The sequence below is a fragment of the Bubalus kerabau genome, chromosome 14 (assembly GCF_029407905.1).
Source record: "Bubalus kerabau isolate K-KA32 ecotype Philippines breed swamp buffalo chromosome 14, PCC_UOA_SB_1v2, whole genome shotgun sequence".
NCBI classification, from domain to species: domain Eukaryota; kingdom Metazoa; phylum Chordata; class Mammalia; order Artiodactyla; family Bovidae; genus Bubalus; species Bubalus kerabau.
The window spans coordinates 16794886-16812445 of record NC_073637.1 but is presented as its reverse complement, the minus strand read 5'-3'; the positions used below and the strand labels follow the sequence as shown (position 1 = coordinate 16812445).

General features: G+C 48.4%; 1 long non-coding RNA gene across 2 annotated transcripts; it reads left to right on the top strand.

Annotated features, from left to right (window-relative positions):
• Positions 1–8973: 8973 nt before the first annotated feature.
• Positions 8974–16890, top strand: LOC129627192 (uncharacterized). Of its 2 annotated transcripts, XR_008702471.1 has the most exons (5): positions 8974–9091; positions 9257–9440; positions 10707–10984; positions 12006–12584; positions 16176–16890. It is a non-coding gene; the product is annotated as an uncharacterized LOC129627192 (long non-coding RNA). The 2 variants fall into 2 exon arrangements; XR_008702470.1 differs by lacking the exon at positions 8974–9091 and having other exon boundaries at positions 9102–9440.
• The last annotated feature ends 670 nt before the right edge of the window (positions 16891–17560 follow it).

The following is a 17560-nucleotide window of genomic DNA, read 5'->3' as shown; positions in this document are numbered from 1 at the left end:
GTTCTCCCACTCCTGGCAAGTGGCAGCCCCTGCACTGAAACCTCAGCTCAGTTCAATCGCTCAGTTGTGTCTGACTCTGCAAACCCATGGACTGCAGCACGCCAGGTTTCCCTGTCCATCACCAACTTCCAGAGCTTTGCTCAAACTCATGTCCATTGAGTCAGTGATGCCATCCAACCATCTCATCTTCTGTCATCCCCTTCTCCACCCGCCTTCAATCTTTCCCAGCATCAGGGTCTTTTCAAATGAGTCAGTTCTTCTCACCGGAACCTAGGCCGCCTCATTTAATCCCAGTGGCCACTCACACATGTTCCCGTCTTGTGGGGGCGGGCTGGCAGGGTGTCGGGAACACCTGTAAATCTGGAATCATTCCTTCCTTTCCCAGTACATCCATCCCCACAGGCCCTCGCTTGCCCCAGAGATCTGTGGTCTCCATCACACCTGCTTCTCAACCCTGCCCGGCAACCTCCTCAGTTTCCCAAGTCCACTCTCTTCTGCCCACAGAAGTGATTTCAAATCTCTCTCCTGCCTGTCAGGCTTCTGAATCATCTCCGCCCCATTCTCCCACTCTTGCACCATCTCCCCATGCCTGGCACATGGAGGGTGGTTGGTAATACAATTTGCAGGGCATCCTTGAGAGCTGGGCAGAGGTCCCCGACTCTCTTCTTCTCCCTGCCCCTGATGAGGTGGCGCTCAGACCTCCGGCTCCGGAAAGGGACACCTCATGTTCCCAAGAATCCCCCCTCCTCTCTCTGTGCCCCCTGCCCAGGAACTGCCTCCTCTCTGTTCCACAGTCACTCACACTCACTCACATGCGAGCGGGGAGAGCAACAATGGACCACAATTAACCTAGTGTTTCCTGAGAGGAGATGGCTGAGCGCCATGAGTCATCCTCAGGGCAATTCCAGAGAATGCTCAGCCTCCCCTGCTGCCTCGCAGGGGATGAAGGTGGGGAGCGTGTTCAGATCCCACATCCTGCCTCTCCCTGGGAAGAGAGGCAACAGGGTACGGGGACTATAAGAGGTAAAAGCTCAGGCTTTGCAGCCAGATGGATACTAACACTCCAGGCCAAATTTTGGGCTTCCTTCATAGCTCAGTTGGTACAGAATCTGCCTGCAATGCAGGAGCCCCTGGTTCGATTCCTGGGTCAAGAAGATTCCCTGGACAGGGATAGGCTACCCACTACAGTATTCTTGAGCTTCCCTTGTGGCTCAGCTGGTAAAAAAACCACCTGCAATGCGGGAGACCTGGGTTCAATCCCTGGGTTGGGAAGATCTCCTGGAGAAGGGAAAAGCTACCCACTCCAGTATTCTGGCCTGGAGAATTCCATGGACTGTATAGTCTATGGGATCACAAAGAGTCGGACACAACTGAGTGACTTTCACTTTCACTTTCAGGGAAAGTTCTAACTCTGTTACCGACCAGCTGTGTGAGCTGGGCCACTTAGCTTCACTACACTGCGGCTGCTCAGGAAGGAGGGACCACTGAGTCCAGCTCACGGGGCTCAGCGAGATCTACATGTCTTCATGCCCACAAAGGACCTGCTGCATCCAGGGCACTCAGAACAGGAAGGCTGTGCAGACACTGGCAAGGATGATGACAATGCAAACGATGATGATGATGGTGATTGGGGCCAGGCCCTGTGGACATGGGAGGCCACCAGATGCCCGAGGGACGGCTGGGCATGTTCTCTCCCCACATCTGGTTTCTGCACAGGCTCAGGGTCACCATGGAAACAGTGGCTGCTCTGGGGGAGGTGACTTGGGCGCCCTGAGTACCTTCCTTGGAAGGGACAGAACCCGCCCAGGGGATGTGAAACACCGGGCAAGTGGACTGCACGGGCTGGTCAGAAGGCAAGGAGGAAGGAGGCTCTTCTCGAGGGAAATCCCTGCTGTAGCCCCAAAAGAGAAAGTGCAGGGGTGCCTCCTCCGCCATCTACTCAGGGCGTCCACATACTTCCCCAGTTCCCACCGAAGCACCTGCTGACCCTGGTGATGTCGCTTATTCCCTCCCTGGGGCAATGATAGTTGACTCTCACCTCAGAGGGTGTATTTTGCATGAAGACAGGAGATGCCTTATTCTACCTCAGGGTTCCCTGTCCCTGACTGTAGGCTTAGGGCATGGAGAGGGAAAGAGAAATTGGCAAGAAGGTGGGCATTTGAGCAGCTCTATAAAAAATGTTTATTGTGTCCAGTTGGTCATTTAGACAGCTCTGCCATAAGCCCATTTTACAGAAGAGGATATTGAGGCTTAGAAGTAAGGATTTGCACCAGTGACAGAATTTGGGCTGACCTCTGATTTTCCCTACTTTAGTGTTGGTGGAGAAATTGAACTCCAGCTTCAATCTTCAATGAAATGACAGAAAACAAAGAAAATTCAAAAACCCAAACCCAGAAACCCTCATAGTCATTGGAGCTGTCCCTTTGAAATCCCGGTAATTTTTTTTTTCTTAAATAATTTAGGTTTTTATTTTTTTAATTTTCTTTTAAAAATTTAAAATTTTGTTTATTTTTTTCTTCCTGTTTTATTGAGACATCATTGACATACAGCACTGTATAAGTCTGAGGCCTATAACATAATGATTCTACTGACATACATCAAGGAATAATTACTACAATGGGTTTAGTGAACACTTATCATCTCATATACATTTAACATCAAATAGAGAGAAAAGATTTTTTTCCTTGTGATGAGAACTCTTAGGATTTACTCCCTCAACAGTTTTCAATTATAATGTACAGCAGTGTTAGTTACATTTATCAGGTTGTACATTATATCCCTAGTTCTTATTTATCTTACAGCTGCAAGTTTATACCTTTTGACCACCTTCATCCAATTCCCCCTCCCCCACCTTCCGCCTCCAGGACTGACAAGTCTGGTATTTTTTTCTTTCTGTAACCGAGTTTGTTTGTTTTTGAAGTACAACTGACCAATGACACTATGTTAGCTCCTGGAACACAGCATGCTGCTGCTGCTGCTGCTGCTAAGTCGCTTCAGTCGTGTCCGACTCTGTGTGACCCCACAGATGGCAGCCCACCAGGCTCCCCCGTTCCTGGGATTCTCCAGGCAAGAACACTGGAGTGGGTTGCCATTTCCTTCTCCGGGTACACAGCATAGTGATTCAATATTTCTATACATTTCAAAATTATCACCATGGTTAAGTCTAGTTGTCATCTGCCACCATACAAAATCTTACATTGTTATTGAATATAATCCCCCACTGTACATTTCATATCTGTGACTCATTTATTTTGTGACTGAAAGTTTGTACCTTCTAATCTCCCTCACCTATTTCTCACTCCCCCATCCCACACTCCTCTGGCAACCACCTGTTTGTTCTCAGTATCTATGACTGTTTCTGTTTAATTACGTTTGTTCATATGTTTTGTTTCTCAGATTTCATGTGTAAGTGAAATCATACAGTATTTATCTTTACTTGACTTATTTCACTCAACATAATATCCTCCAGGTCAAACTACGTTGTCATTAATGGCAAGATGTTACTCTTTTTTATGGTTGATATTCCATTGCATGTACATACGACATCCTCTTTACCCACCTATCTATTGACAGATCTATCTAGGTTGCTCCTGTATCTTTGCTATTGTAAAGAATGCTGCAATGAAGATAGGGGTGCATATATCTTTAGGAAATAGTGTTTTCATTTTCTTCAGATAAATACCCAAAGGTGGGATTGCTGGATTGTATAGCAGTTTTATTTTTAAATTTTTGAGGAATCTCCATACTGTTTTTCATTGCAGCTACACCAACTTACATTCCCACATTACATTACTGCTTCTGCTGCTAAGTCGCTTCAGTCGTGTACGACTCTGCGACCCCATAGACGGCAGCCCAGCAGGCTCCCCCGTCCCTGGGCTTCTCCAGGCAAGAACACTGGAGTGGGCTGCCGTGCCCTTCTCGGTTACATTACCAGGGCTCCCTTTTCCTCACATGAGTCCCAGCACTTGGTATTTGTTGTTCTTTTGATAGTCGTCATTCTGACAGGTGTGGGGTGGTATCTCATTGTGGTTTTGATTTGCATTTCCCTGATCTTTAGTGATGCTGAGCATCTTTTCATGTTCCTGTTTGCCATCTGTATGTCTTTCCACTTTTTAAAAAAACCTTTTCAGATTTTATTTTGCCTTGTTATTTAAATTTATTGTTTATTTTAATCCTTTATCTATGCTTTAAGGAAATAAATTATTAGAGTTTCAGCTATATACCCCTTCCCTCTTCCCCTATGTTTATCTTCTTTAGTATTTCAGTTCAGTTTAGTCACTCAGTCGTGTCTGGCTCTTTGCGATCCCAGCACACCAGGCCTCTCTGTCCATCACCAACCCCGGAAGTTTACTCAAACTCATGAAAATAACTTAAAACTATAGGCCATGCCGTGTAGGGCCACCCAAGACAGACGGGTCATGGTGGAGAGTTCTGACAAAACGTGGTCCTCTGGAGAAGGGAATGGCAAACCACTTCAGTATTCTTGCCTTGAGAACCCCATGAACAGTATGAAAAGACAGTATTTATCTATAAGCAATTTATACCATTGTTTTATGTTTTGTAATTCACATCAATGAATTGAGCACACATTACTTGGCATTCTGCCTTTTTTTTTTTACTTAAGAGGCGTTGGTGAATTATTTGGGTTGATATGTGAGGACTTAGTTCATTTATTTTAGTTGCTATAAACATGCCCATCATATAACTAGAGTTTCTTTATCCACTCCTGATGGAGGCACTCTTGCTTCTACTAACTCCCTTTGAAAATAGGTCTTTAGTGAAAAATCTTTGTACACACCTTCTCTTGTTTATTGGGAAGAGTTTCTCCAGGGTCTTGCAGACTCCTTGAGGACAGAAATTATAGCCCTTCCCTCCCCCAACCTTGTCCAGAAATGGGCACATAGCTGATTTTGATATTTGGATGTTTATTTGTTGAATGAATAAATTCAAGAAGTTCAGAGCCACCCAGACAACACATCAAGGGCAAACTTTGCTAACTGCCTCTTTAAATCCCTTTTCCTTTCCTTGTTAATGGAACACACCTGCCAAGTAGAGGATTGCCATTCTTGATGTTATTCAGTCACTAAGCCATGTTCAACTCTTTGAGAGCCCATGGACTGCAGCATGCAGTCTTTCCTGTCCTTCACGGTCTCCCAGAACGTGCTCAAACTTATGTTCACTGAATTGGTGATGCCATTCAACCATCTCATCCTCTGTCAGCCCCTTCTCCTCGTGCCCTCAATCTTTCCCAGCATCAGGATCTTTTCCAATGAGTTGGCTCTTTGTATCAGGCTGCTAAAGTACTGGAGCTTCAGCTTCAGTATCAGTCCTTCCAATGAATAGTCAGGACTGATTTCCTTTAGGATTGACCGGTTTGATCTCCTTGCAGTCCAAGGGACTGTCAAGAGCCTTCTCCAGCACCACGGTTCAAAAGCATCAATTCTTCGGCACTCAGCTTTCTTTATGGTCCAACTCTCACATCCATACATGGTTTTTCCATAGTGGAAAAACCATGGCTTTGACTATACAGACCTTTGTTGGCAAAGGGATGACTCTGCTCTTTAATGCACTGTCTAGGTTTGTCATAGGTCTTCTTCCAAGGAAAAAGTGTCTTTTAATTTCATGGCTGCAGTCACCATCTGCAGTGATTTTGGAGCCCCCCAAAATAGTGTCACTGTTTTCACTTGTTCCCCATGCCAGTTTGAAAATGCAAAAAGTATGACTATGACCCCGGATCACCAGTAGCCTAAGCCAATCATGAGAATCCTGTTCCTGCTTTCCCAGCTCCCCCAGTGGCTGGGAGTGGCCATGTAACTGGGTTCTAGCCAATGAAATTGAAAGGATGTCTGGTTGGGAATCGGTGGGAAGGCTTTGCTTTCCTGATAAAAGGAGGCTTTGAAACTGTTGGCTCTTTCCCAGAACTTTGAAGCAAATTCTTGTACTCTTGCTATCCTGAAACCAACATGCAAGGAAGCCTCAGCCAGCCTCTTAGAGCAGGCAGGGGCTGGCAAGCTATTCTTACAAAGGGCCAGATAGTAAATATTTTAGACTTTGTGGGCCATTCAGTCTCCATCACAGTTCCTGTGCTGCTGCAGCGTGAAAGCAGACATAGATAATAGGGAAGGACATGTATGTTCCAATACAAGTTATTTACAAAATCAGGCAACGAGGCCATAGTTGGCTAACCTCTACCTTAGAGAATGAGAGAGCAATGGAGGGAGATAGTTTCTTATTGCTGCTGCAATAAGTGGCATAGCACATTTATTCTCTTATAGTTCCTGATGTCTGAAGTCCAAAACTGGTCTTACTGGGGTAAAATCAAGGTATTGGCAGAGTTTGATCTTTCTGAAAGTTTCAGGGAAGGAGTCCACTTCTTGCCTTTTCCAGCTGGCAGAGGCTACCTACAGTCCTTGGGTAGTGGTCCCCTTCTAGCAATGGCATCACTCTGACCTCTGCTTCTGTCATCACATCTTAAAAGCCAGCAGCAAATACCAGATACGCAATACACAACTTAGACTCTCTTGGACAATATAGCGCCTACTGAGCCACCAACTGCTGTCGCTGAGTGAACCCATTAGACCAGTGGAAGAACTGCCAGCTGATCCCAGCCCAAACTCTGATGCCAAGAAACATGAACCAATAAATAATTGTTGTTTTGAGCCACTAAGTTTTACGACGGTATTTTAAGCAACAATAAATGACTGATAAAGAAATATTCAACACCAATAGTGCCACTAATTTGTGCTCTTCCCTCCTTTTTCAGCCTTGAGGGCAGACGTGACATCTGGAGCCGCAGCAACCGTCTTGCAACGTGACGAAAAGACCAGCAGAATCATGGTGTGTCTGGCTTTGACATCACTGAGCTGCCAAAATAACAACAGTCCTTATTCAATTTTGAATTTCTTTTTATGTGAGAAAATAACTCCTCCTATTTATGTAATACCATAATTCTAGCTACTTGCAAACGAAAGAGCGTCTAACTAATACATGGCAAGGTGCCAGGCCTCTGAGGCAGCTGGGAAAGGGTCAGAGATAATTAAGAATTAAGACAGAAATCATGTTTCATGGGGGAAATTTGAAACCTGGGTCCCAGCTGTGTTCTATTTCCTTTTTGCCATCAGCATAAACATCCAGAGAACCTCCTTCCAATAGAGAGAACTTGGAAATGACCAAATGAAAAAAGTCTGAAAGACACCTGGGTTCAGCCTCACTGATAAGATTGGGAACTCTTATGCCTTGGCCCTGTTTTCTGTGAAGAGAAGTGACTCAGGGCAGTTGTGAAACTCTGAGGCCTGCATATATTTACATTTGGGCCCTTTCACTGCTCTGGGCAGGAAGATTTCCGGCCTGAGGTTGTTCTCTCAAAGGATTTGTTGCTGGGACTGGGGAGTGGCTGGAAAGAGGCCGCGCTTGATTCACAGCAAGGAGTCGATGAAACACAGAGGTGAAGACCAGGTGGTTGTTCAGCAGGAAACATCTCAAAGCAGGCCCAGGGCCGGCCCAGGTCCCATTCTTCTGTTTCTTCTTCCTTTCTAGAAGGCCCCAGTTCCATCTGTGAAGAATGCACTTCCTTTCAAACACCTCCCCACACACATACCACACACACATACACCAGGAATGGGTTATCTCCTTCCATCCCAAAAGCTCTTTTCTTCTCCATCTTGTAGATAACAATAATGGCTCATTATTTTTGACTGCTTTCCATAACCTGGGCCTGTGCTAAGAGCCTCACTAGTATTAGCTAAGCAAATCCTCAAGGTGGGTTTAAAAATGTTCATTTGACAGACAAGGAAATGAACACAGAGAGGTTAAGTGACTTGTCCAAATTCACACAGGTTACACTCAGTTGTGTCCAACTCTTTGCAACCCCATGGACTTCAGCCTACCAGGCTCCTCTGTCTATGGGATTTTCCAGGCAAGAGTACTGGAGTCGGTTGCTATTTCCTTCTCCAGGAGCTTCCCGACCCTGGGATTGAACCTGGGTCTCCTGCATTGTAGGCAGATGCTTTACCATCTGAGCCACCAGGGAAGTCATAAATAGCGCAACCAGGATTAAAATCCAGGCACTCTGACTCCACAGCTCAAACCCTTAACCACAACCCTCTCTCACCCACAGAGGAGGAAAGTAAGGTTCAGAGAGGTTAAGTAATCTGCCTGATTTGCAGAGCCAAGATTTGCACTTGGGTCAGTCTGGCTACAGCTTCCTGTACTTGCTCTCACCCTGACACCTCTGTTTGCCTCTGAACTCTCCTGAAAGCATCACCCATCGTCCCCAACTATGGAGAAATGAGCACTACAGCTAGAGTCTGGAGGTCAGGTCTGAGTCTTACTTCTGTCCTGTCCACATCTGCTGACCTTGAGTGAACACATATTGTTGGCAGTAAATTGAGACTTGGGTTTGCCCCACCCACCTGAGTGAACTTTGTTGATCAAACGTGATTAGGAGTGCTGGAAGAATTGGATCCACTGCGTGGTTATTGGTGGTGTTCTGGTTGGTGTTTCTCTAACACCCCAGCCTCAGGGTTACTGTATTCCTGAACTGGCATTTGACCTGCAGTGCCTTGTTCTGGCAGCTGGGTGAGTTTGGGGTTTCCTGCTGCTGTGCAAAATTACCACCCTTCATAAAATGCTCAGGGATGGCAAAGGTTTTGCAATCAGTTATTGCATCAGGAAAACTCTCTGAATAGCGCCATTCTACCCTCTTCCCCGCCCAGGTGCTGGCTCAGCCAGCTGGAGGTCAGACACCAGGGGGAAGGATAGGTACTTCTTTTCCCCCCACCCAGACAGTGCCTGCCAGACCTTGGATCGAGCCCAAATACCCCCAGGAAAATGCTGGTCCTCTGGGAGGGATATCATGAGAACCAAAGCTGGCCTGGGGAGCAGGGAACACAGATGGACTGGGCGGCAGCCCCCGCCCCACCCTACTCCAAAGAGTCCAAAGTCCTGCCCAGCCACTAACCAGCTGTGACACAGGGCAAGCCACACACCCTCTCTGGGCCTTGGGTTCCTTATCTGCAGAATGGGAGCCCTAATTCACCTCGATCGCACGGTGAAGTCAGTGCGTATGTGCACTCTTGAAATGAAGTCCTCGGTAAGCTCTAGCCATCGTTGTTGTCAGTATTACTCTATGACTCGGCCTGGCCTGTTTGACCCCAGAAGCACCATAGAAAACCCACCGCTTTTCACTCACCTCGGCTCTGCCGCCATGACCTTGAGATCATTCCTCTGACCTCTGTGAACCTCATTTTGGGGACAGGACTAAGCCTACCAAGTCTGTGGGGGTGGTGCTATGAATTCGATGAGAAAATGGGTCTGGAGGGCCCGGCCCAGTGCCTGGTGCAGAGGAAGTGCCCATCAATGGTGGCCTTTATCACGAGTCTGGTTTGCATGGGACCCTGAGGGAAGCGGAGCTGGGGAACAGAGGAAGCAATTGTACAGAGGTGAGTGGGGGAAGGGGCCTCCCCAGGGGCGGGCAGTGACAGTCCTGGGCACTCAAGCCTGGCTGAGCCCTACTTCCACTTTATTCTCTACGGTGGCATTCATCCTCGCAGCCTGGGAACATAGAGGGAGGGAGCCCTTGCAGGACACGGCACCAGGCACCCTCAGGATTTTCTCATGCCCTCCTCAGGCTCGCAGGTTCCCACAGGGGCTCATAAAACGTTTTTAACCCTCTCCTGCCCCAGGAGATGTTTTCCAATCATCAAGGATTGACACCCGGATGATACCAGGACTCCTTATTGTCCTCCCTGAAGGTGACAGGGAGGTCTCCCTGGGTACCACTGGACTGGGGTTGCCACTGTGCGCCATCTCTTCCCAATTCTGTGCTCAGTGGCCTCTTGTGGGTCCTTTAGAATGGACCACGGTGGGTATTCACACCACGGAAATTGGCAAATACAGCAACACTAAACAGGTTGTTAAACATTCACCAGCATCCCTGTGTCCCCCAACAACTGGGACGTGAGGCTGTTGTAGAGTAAAAGTAGGACTGGTCTTCAGTGGAGGGAACCAGGTGGCAGAGCATAGCCACGTGGGAGAGGAGCTGGGAGACACCCTCCCCACCCCAGCCTGCCAAACTCCTAGCAAAATCGACTGGAGCAGCTGTTAGAAAGAGAACTGGAGAGTGATGATAAGGGGGAAGCAGAAGTCTAACGAGCGATTGTACTGATGTCTGTCGGAGAAAATCGGCAGGGGGCTGGTGTGCACAGAAAGGGAGCTGGTCTGAGAAGAGGGGTCAAGCCGCAGCCGCGGGGGAGGAGGGCAACCTTGGCATCCAACACAGGCGTTGTCCCGCGAGCGCCCAGCATCCTCCCATCAACTTTCTTCTCCAGAACCCAGACCCCCCCTCTCCCACGAGCTGCGTCTCACACCGACTGCGTCCCAGGAGTGGACCAGATTGATCCATTCTGATTGCCAGCTGTACCAGCTAGCTAGGGCTACTTGACAAAACACCACAGACGGGGTAGTTTAAATGACAGAATCTTATTTTCTCACTGTTCTGGAGTTCAGAGTCCAAGTTCAAGGTGTTGGCAAGTTTGGTTTGTTTTGAGACCTTTCTCCTTGTCCTGTGCATGGCCACTGTGTCTGCACATGGTCATCCCTTGGAATGTGTGTTATCTGTGTCCTAATCTTTTCTTAAAAGGACATCAGGCATATTGGATTAGGGCCCACCCACAGAACCTCATTTGCACTTAATTACCTCTTTTAAGGACGTTGCTAGTGGTCCAGTGGTTAAGAATTCACCTTCCAATGCAGAGGAGAGAAGGTCAATCCCTGGTCTGGAAAGATTCCCTGTGCTGAGGAGCAACTAAGCCTGTGAGCCACAACTACTGAAGCCCGTGCACTAGATCCTGCGCTCTGCACCATGAGAAGTCACTGCAGTGAAAAGCCCTTGCGCCACAGCTAGAGAGTAGCCCCCACTCACTGCATCTGGAAAGAGTCCCTCATGCAGCAGTGAAGACTCAGTGCGGCCAATGAATAAATAAAAGTAAAATACTGCCTTTTTTAAGGCCCCATCTCCAAATATGGTTACAGTCTTAGGTACTGGGGATTGAGGACTTCAGTATGTGAAGGGGGGTGGGGAGGCGGTGGGAGGCCGCAGTTCAGCCTCTAACAGCAGTCATTGTTCCAAAACGGGCACGTGGCCCAATTCAAGTCAATGGTATATGGATGGATACTCGCTGGAGGTAGAGTGGAGTCTCTGGTGAAACTCTCTTCTCACCTAAGGCAGAACACAGGGAGAGATGCTCTCTTCTTCCTTTGAAAACTGTCATGTTAGAATGTGATACCCAGGCCTGGGGGTGCCCAGGGTGGGTACTGGGAACTCTACAGGGTTGAGGTGGTGTATCAGCCAGCCCTAAAGTCAGCCCAAAGCTGTCCTGTGGGTTGAAGCTGGCTTAAGTTAAGGTTTTGGTTACACCTGGAAACCACCCTAACTGCCATTTGAAGCAGAGATAGTTAGGGTTCCACCTACACCTCCTCTCTCCACCTCTCTGCGCTCACGGTGGGACATATTTTATTTCCCGGCTTCCCCTGAAGTTGGGTGGGACCATGTGACCAAGTTCTACCAAAAGACATGGGAATGAATATGAGTGCAGGACACCGGCCATCTCCAGGCTGAAGGGGTTTGGCTCCTTCACCGGCTCCTCCCCTGCCAGCCAGAGGGGACCTGGTGTTGGCTGGGACCTGGCCTTGATCACGTGGATGACGTGCTAGAGACCCAACATGGAGGGAACCTGGGCCCCTAAAATCTGTCAGTCCAGAACGGTCACCTCGGAAAGTCAGAGGGGAGACAGTCTATGTGTTCTTCACGCTGCTGCTTTCGGGCGATCTTTGGTAGAGCACTAGAGCTTTGCTTTAATAATAATACCTCATCTTTATTCTAAGGGTGGAGAGAGTTTTACCAGAGCAAAGGTGATGGTGAATGTTTCCTGCAGAAGACTTTCCTTTTAGGGTCAGAGATGGCTTCAAGCTACCTGGGCTGAAATAGATGTCTTAATATCCGCCAGGTGCCCTTTGTGGACTCCATTTGTGCAAGTAACTTTCTGATAAAGTGGCTTCCTGTGGGCGCATTGTCAGGCAAAGGGAACGCTTTCATTGATCTGCTGATGGGTACTTCCTGCCGGATGCCTGCTTTTATCAACGTAGTTCTCGCTGTGTATCAAGTTCCTGGAAGCCGGTCCGAGTGAATCTGCCTCTGACGTGTATTCAGACCCTGCCCAGGACAACGTCAGGTTCCAGCCTGGTCCGTGAGGAGCCTTCTGACAGGACTGACCTCTCCTTCCACTGTGCCCCTCTTCTGGTATCTATTTCATTCCGCTCAGACCGCGGTCTCCATGCCGCCGCCTTCCTCCCCATTCCTCCCACTGGGAGCTCCCGGAGGACTGCGCTGTGCTCCACTGTGGGTGTCTAATATGATGCCTGGTGCCCAGCAGGAACTCAGTAAGAATGGGCCGAATGAAGACTGACTCTGACCAAGGACAAAGGTCCCTTCCCGAGCCCCAGTCCAGGTTCAAGGCCCCAAACAGGAATATTCTCCAAAGGTCTTTAAACAAGTTTGAAGTTGGATTGTGTTTTCCATGCACTAGGTAAGCTCTCCCTCGAACCCACAGGTGAAACCGTAGTAGTCTCACCCTATATAGGTTAAGCAGAAGTACTTACTCTATGGTTTCCTCAAAAGAAGTGGAGAGAGAGAGTGTGCAAGGGAGGGAGGGAGGGAGAGAGACGGAGGGGCAAAGGAACAAGGGAGGGGCAAATGCCTGGAGGTGGTCCGACCTTGGATTGAACCCTGGCTCCTAATGTCTCTAGCTGTGTGACTTTGGGCAAGTTACTTAGCCTCTCTGGGCCTCTCTTGCCTCAGCTGACAAGTGGCGATGATCTTACCAATCTGTAGCGCTGTTGTAAGGATAAATGACCCAACATAGGCAAAGCACACAGAGTGGGGATTCAGGAGAGGTGGGTCTCCTTCCTCGAGAAAGGCAAATCGCCTTTAACTGACAGCGTCCCGGTGAAGGAGGCTGCCCGAATCCACAGGCTGTATGGACCATCCCTCCTCAACCTTCCACAGAAAGCCTGACTCTTGTCTTCCAGGCTTGCATAAGGTGAGGTATAAAGTCTGCAGACCTCTTGACAGCTGCCCGTACTGAACTTGCAGCTGCCAGTTAGACCAAAGGGGAAAAGACCTCCGCACCGAGAGCCAGGAATCCAGAGCTGGGGGCCTTTCAACCACAGGGCTGAAATAGCATTCCCAACCCCTGCAGTTCCCATGACCCAATGTGATCTGCACCCCGCTTCCTCCACCCTTCAGTTCTTGCCTGCAGCCTTCCTCAGAAACGCTGCAGAAGAGGCTTTTTTTTTTTAATGAAAATCTCAGAAACCAAACAGTCCTCTGCTCGGGGCCAGGCTTCCTTTGAGAATGAAGGGAGATGGGCTTGGCTGGCTGCCACCAGAGTGAGGGAGAGTGTTTGAAGAGGCAAGATGAATTACCTCAAGATAGCCTGAAGATCTCAGATCAGATCAGGGTTGGGTGGAGTTTTTTTTTTTTTTTTTTAATGAGAAAAGGGAAAAGGCAGCCCAAAGGAGGCGTGTGTATGTGTGATGAATTTTTACATGTTGAGATGACTCACTGAGGCAGAGCTAGCAAGGGCTGAGGACAGGGGGCTTCCCCAAATCCTGGGAGATGCTCAAGGAGACTATGGGGCAATTATCTGAGTTTTGAGAAAATGCCTTCCTTCCTGTCAGCTCGGCTCATGTGGATGCCAACAGAAGAGAAGAAAGTGTCTCTGGTCAGCAGAGCTACCTGGCTGTGAGATCCAGCTTGGATTCTGCAGGCCAAGCCCTGTGCCAGGCGTGGGGTGGGTCCACCTTCAGAGGATGCAGCTGTGTTTCTTAGCATCTGGAGGTGTCCTATGGGCTGGTGAGGTCCTGTCTGTCAGACCTCCTTATTTATCCAGAATGGTTTCAGAATGTTATTCTGGTCATCCATTGCCGTGTAACAAAACCACCCTAAAACTTAGAGAGTATACGATTCTGTGGGTCAGGAATTCAGGACAGCCAAGGTAAGGGTGGCTCTTGTCCGCATCGAGGTGTCTGGGGCCTCAGCTGGGAAGAAGCAGGTGGCTCAGGTTGGAGGATTCGCTCCCAATATGGCTTCACCTGTTTGGGCTGAGACGGCTGCCAGGCAGGCTCAGCTGGGTCTTTCACCTGGAGGGTCTACCTGTGGCTTCTCCAGCACAGTGTCCTCAGGGCAGACGGACTTCTTAGCTGGCCATGTGTGAGTGTGCTCAGTCGCTTTGGTTGTGTTCGACCCTGTGGGACCCCATGGTCTGTAACCCTCCAGGCTCCTCTGTCCATGGGATTCTCCAGGCAAGAAAACTGGAGTGGGTTGCTGTTTCCTTCTCCAGGAGCTCTTCCTGACCCAGGGTCTCTTATGTCTCCTACACTGGCAGGCGGGTTCTTCACCACTAGTGCCACCAGGTTCCAACTGCAAGTGTCCTGCAGAAAAAGACGAGCAGCACGGCCTATTATGACACAGCCGTGGAGGCCTCAGAGTGGCACTTTTGTTGCATGTGATTGGCCAAAGGAGTCCTGAGCCTGACACAGATGAAAGGTGCAGCAGATAACTCAGAAGAAAGTGAGGGGTGTTTCTCTGTTCCATCTAAGGCAGTTGTGGAGCTGTGCTTATCCCGGGATCCAGGAAACTTCCAGTCCATCACCCTGACAACTGTATTTAAACCCTGGAGAAGCCGTCCGTAGAGACAAGTAATAGATTGCTAACAGTCTTCCCTGGTGGCTCAGTGGTAAAGAATTTACCTGCAATGCAGGAGACATAGGAGACACAGTTTTGATCCCTGGGTTGGGACGATCCCCTGGAGTAGGAAATGGCAATCCACTCCAGTATTCTTGCCTGGAGAATCCCATGGACAGAGGAGCTTGGCGGGCTACATACAGTGCATGGAGTCCCAGAGTCGGGGACAACTGAAGTGACTTAGCACGCAGCATGCACATAGCACGGGTGGTCTTCTGAGGCCGCCTCTTCTGTGAAGTCTGCCCTGATCCTTCCTTCCTCTCCCTGACAGACTCCCTTCTGCACTGGACTGCAGTCATTTGCTTATATTTCTGTTTATTCTGCCTTTTCCACTCAGGCTCATTCCTGACACTCAGGGATAATGCTAATTATAGATCAGGTCATTGGAAGAGCATTTAAATATCTATTTGCTTACTTGCGTGCGTGGGTCTCAGCTGCAGCACGTGCCATCTTCATTGTGTTGTGTGGGATCTTTCGCCATGGCACATGGACTCTCTAGTTGCAGCTCCGTAGTTGTGGTGAGTGGGCTGAGGTGTTCCTTGACAGGTGGGATCTTTGTTCCCAACCAGGGATCAAACCTATGTCCTTTATATTGCAAGGTGGGTTCTTAACCACTGGACCACCAGGGAAGTTCCTGGAAGAGCCTTTTAAATTTAGGCCAGAGGCAACAGAGAGTATGTGAGGAGGTGAGAGAGAAGGTCTTCGTAGAGCTCCCAGGAATCTGTCACTGGGACCAGTGCCTCTCTCTTAGACCCCAGGAGATGAGACCCTGCCCTGGCCTTCTGCCAGCTGCATCCATCCCCATGTGGCCAAGGGGGTGTGCCTTATATAGCCCCTGCACCTGCTGGCCTAGACCAAATTCCAGGTACCAGAACGGGGGAATCCTCTGCCCCAACGCCCCAAACCTGCTTCTTGGGTCCAAGAGTCACTTTCCTGGGTCTGTTTTCCCAGCAAGATCTGTTGTATGTACCTCTAGAACTGTGGGTGGTCAACAAAAGACCCAGGGAAGCACCACATGTGTGGATGTTGGCATGGCTGGGGCGTGTCCTGCAGACCCTACGGCGGGGGAGGGCGGGAGCTGGGGCAGAGGGAGCAGGCAGAGAAGGGACATCAGATCACAGACTCTCATTTTCACATGCATCCAGGCCCCCACAGACGTCAGGGGAGGCCTGTGAGGATCTAAGGCTTCCTGTGCTCTTAAAATTAATCATTAAAAAAAAAAAAAGATGTAGGAGGAAACTTTTGGAGGTGATGGATATGCTAATGGCGTAGATAGTGGTGATGGTTTCACAATATATACTTACCTCCAAAGTCATCAAATTGTATAGATATTTACACCTTTATTGTTTACCTCAATAAATTTTTTTTTTAGAAGTTCAGTCCCTCAGTCATGTCTGACTCTTTGAGACCCCGTGGACTGCAGCACCCCAAGCTTCCCTGTCCATCACCAACTCCTGGAGCTCGTTCAAACTGATGTCCATCAAGCTGGTGATGCCATCCAACCATCTCATCCTCTGTCGTCCCCTTCTCCTCCTGCCCTCAATCTTTCCTAGCATCAGGGTCTTTTCCAATGAGTCAGTTCTTTGCACCAGGTGGCCAAAGGATTGGAGCTTCAGCTTCAGCATCAGTCCTTCCAATGAATATTCAGGACTGATTTTCTTTAGAATTGATTAAATCATCAGGCAAAGTCAGATTTGAGGCTCTATCATGAATCTTAATTTTCTATCTGTGTATGTGCGTGCCTGTGTAAGCAAATGTTTGCTGGGAGAGGGTAAGTTCTTAAAAGGTTAAGATTTTTACTGAACTTTAAAAAAAATTGAAGGGAAGAAATGTTTGGATAATCTTCCTCTTTGTTGGGAATTTGGGTGGCATATAAAGCTGAAAGATCCAGGTTTGAGGTCAACCGGAAGAAGGTTCTCATTCTAACTGGCCACCTTCCAGCTGTGTGACCTTAGACAAGCTAATCAACATCTCTGAGCCTTTTTGGGAATCTGGAAAATGGTGGTATTTAGTTTATGAGATAATTTTGAATGTTAAACAAGAGAATAGATATAAAGTTCTACCATATGGGAGGAACTCAGTAAATGTTCAACTCTTTCCCAGTATTTGGAACCTTATTGTAAATACTAGCATTGTTTTTCTTAAATATGTCCCGATTTTTGTGTGTGTGTGTGTGTTTCAGTTCAGTTCAGTTGATCAGTCGTGTCTGACTCTTTGCGGCCCCACGGACTGCAGCATGCTCGGCTTCCCTGTCCATCACCAACTCTTGGAGCTTACTCAAACTCATGTCCATTGAGTCAGTGATGCCATCCAACCATCTCATCCTCTGTCGTCCCCTTCTCCCACCTTCAATCTTTCCCAGCATCAGGGTCTTTTCCAATGAGTTGGTTCTTCGCATCAGGTGGCCAAAGTATTGGAGTTTCAGCTTCAGCATTAATCCTTCCAATGAATATTCAGGACTGATTTTCTTTTGGTGTGTTTACTGGTTTAGAATTTGGAGTTAGGGAGCATAACACATGTCATGTGTGGCTGCAAAGCCCTGTGTACCCTGAAGCCAAATGGTGGAATCCGGAGTCCTGGCTGCTCTGAGCATTTTTCTGCATTTTGGAATGGGTGGGGCTTCCCAGGTGACAGCAGTGATAAAGAACCCGCCTGCCAATGCAGGAGAAGTAAGAGACGAGGGTTCAATCCCTGGGTTGGGAAGATACCCTGCAGGAGGGCAGGGCACCCACTCTAGTATTCTTGCCAGGAAAATTG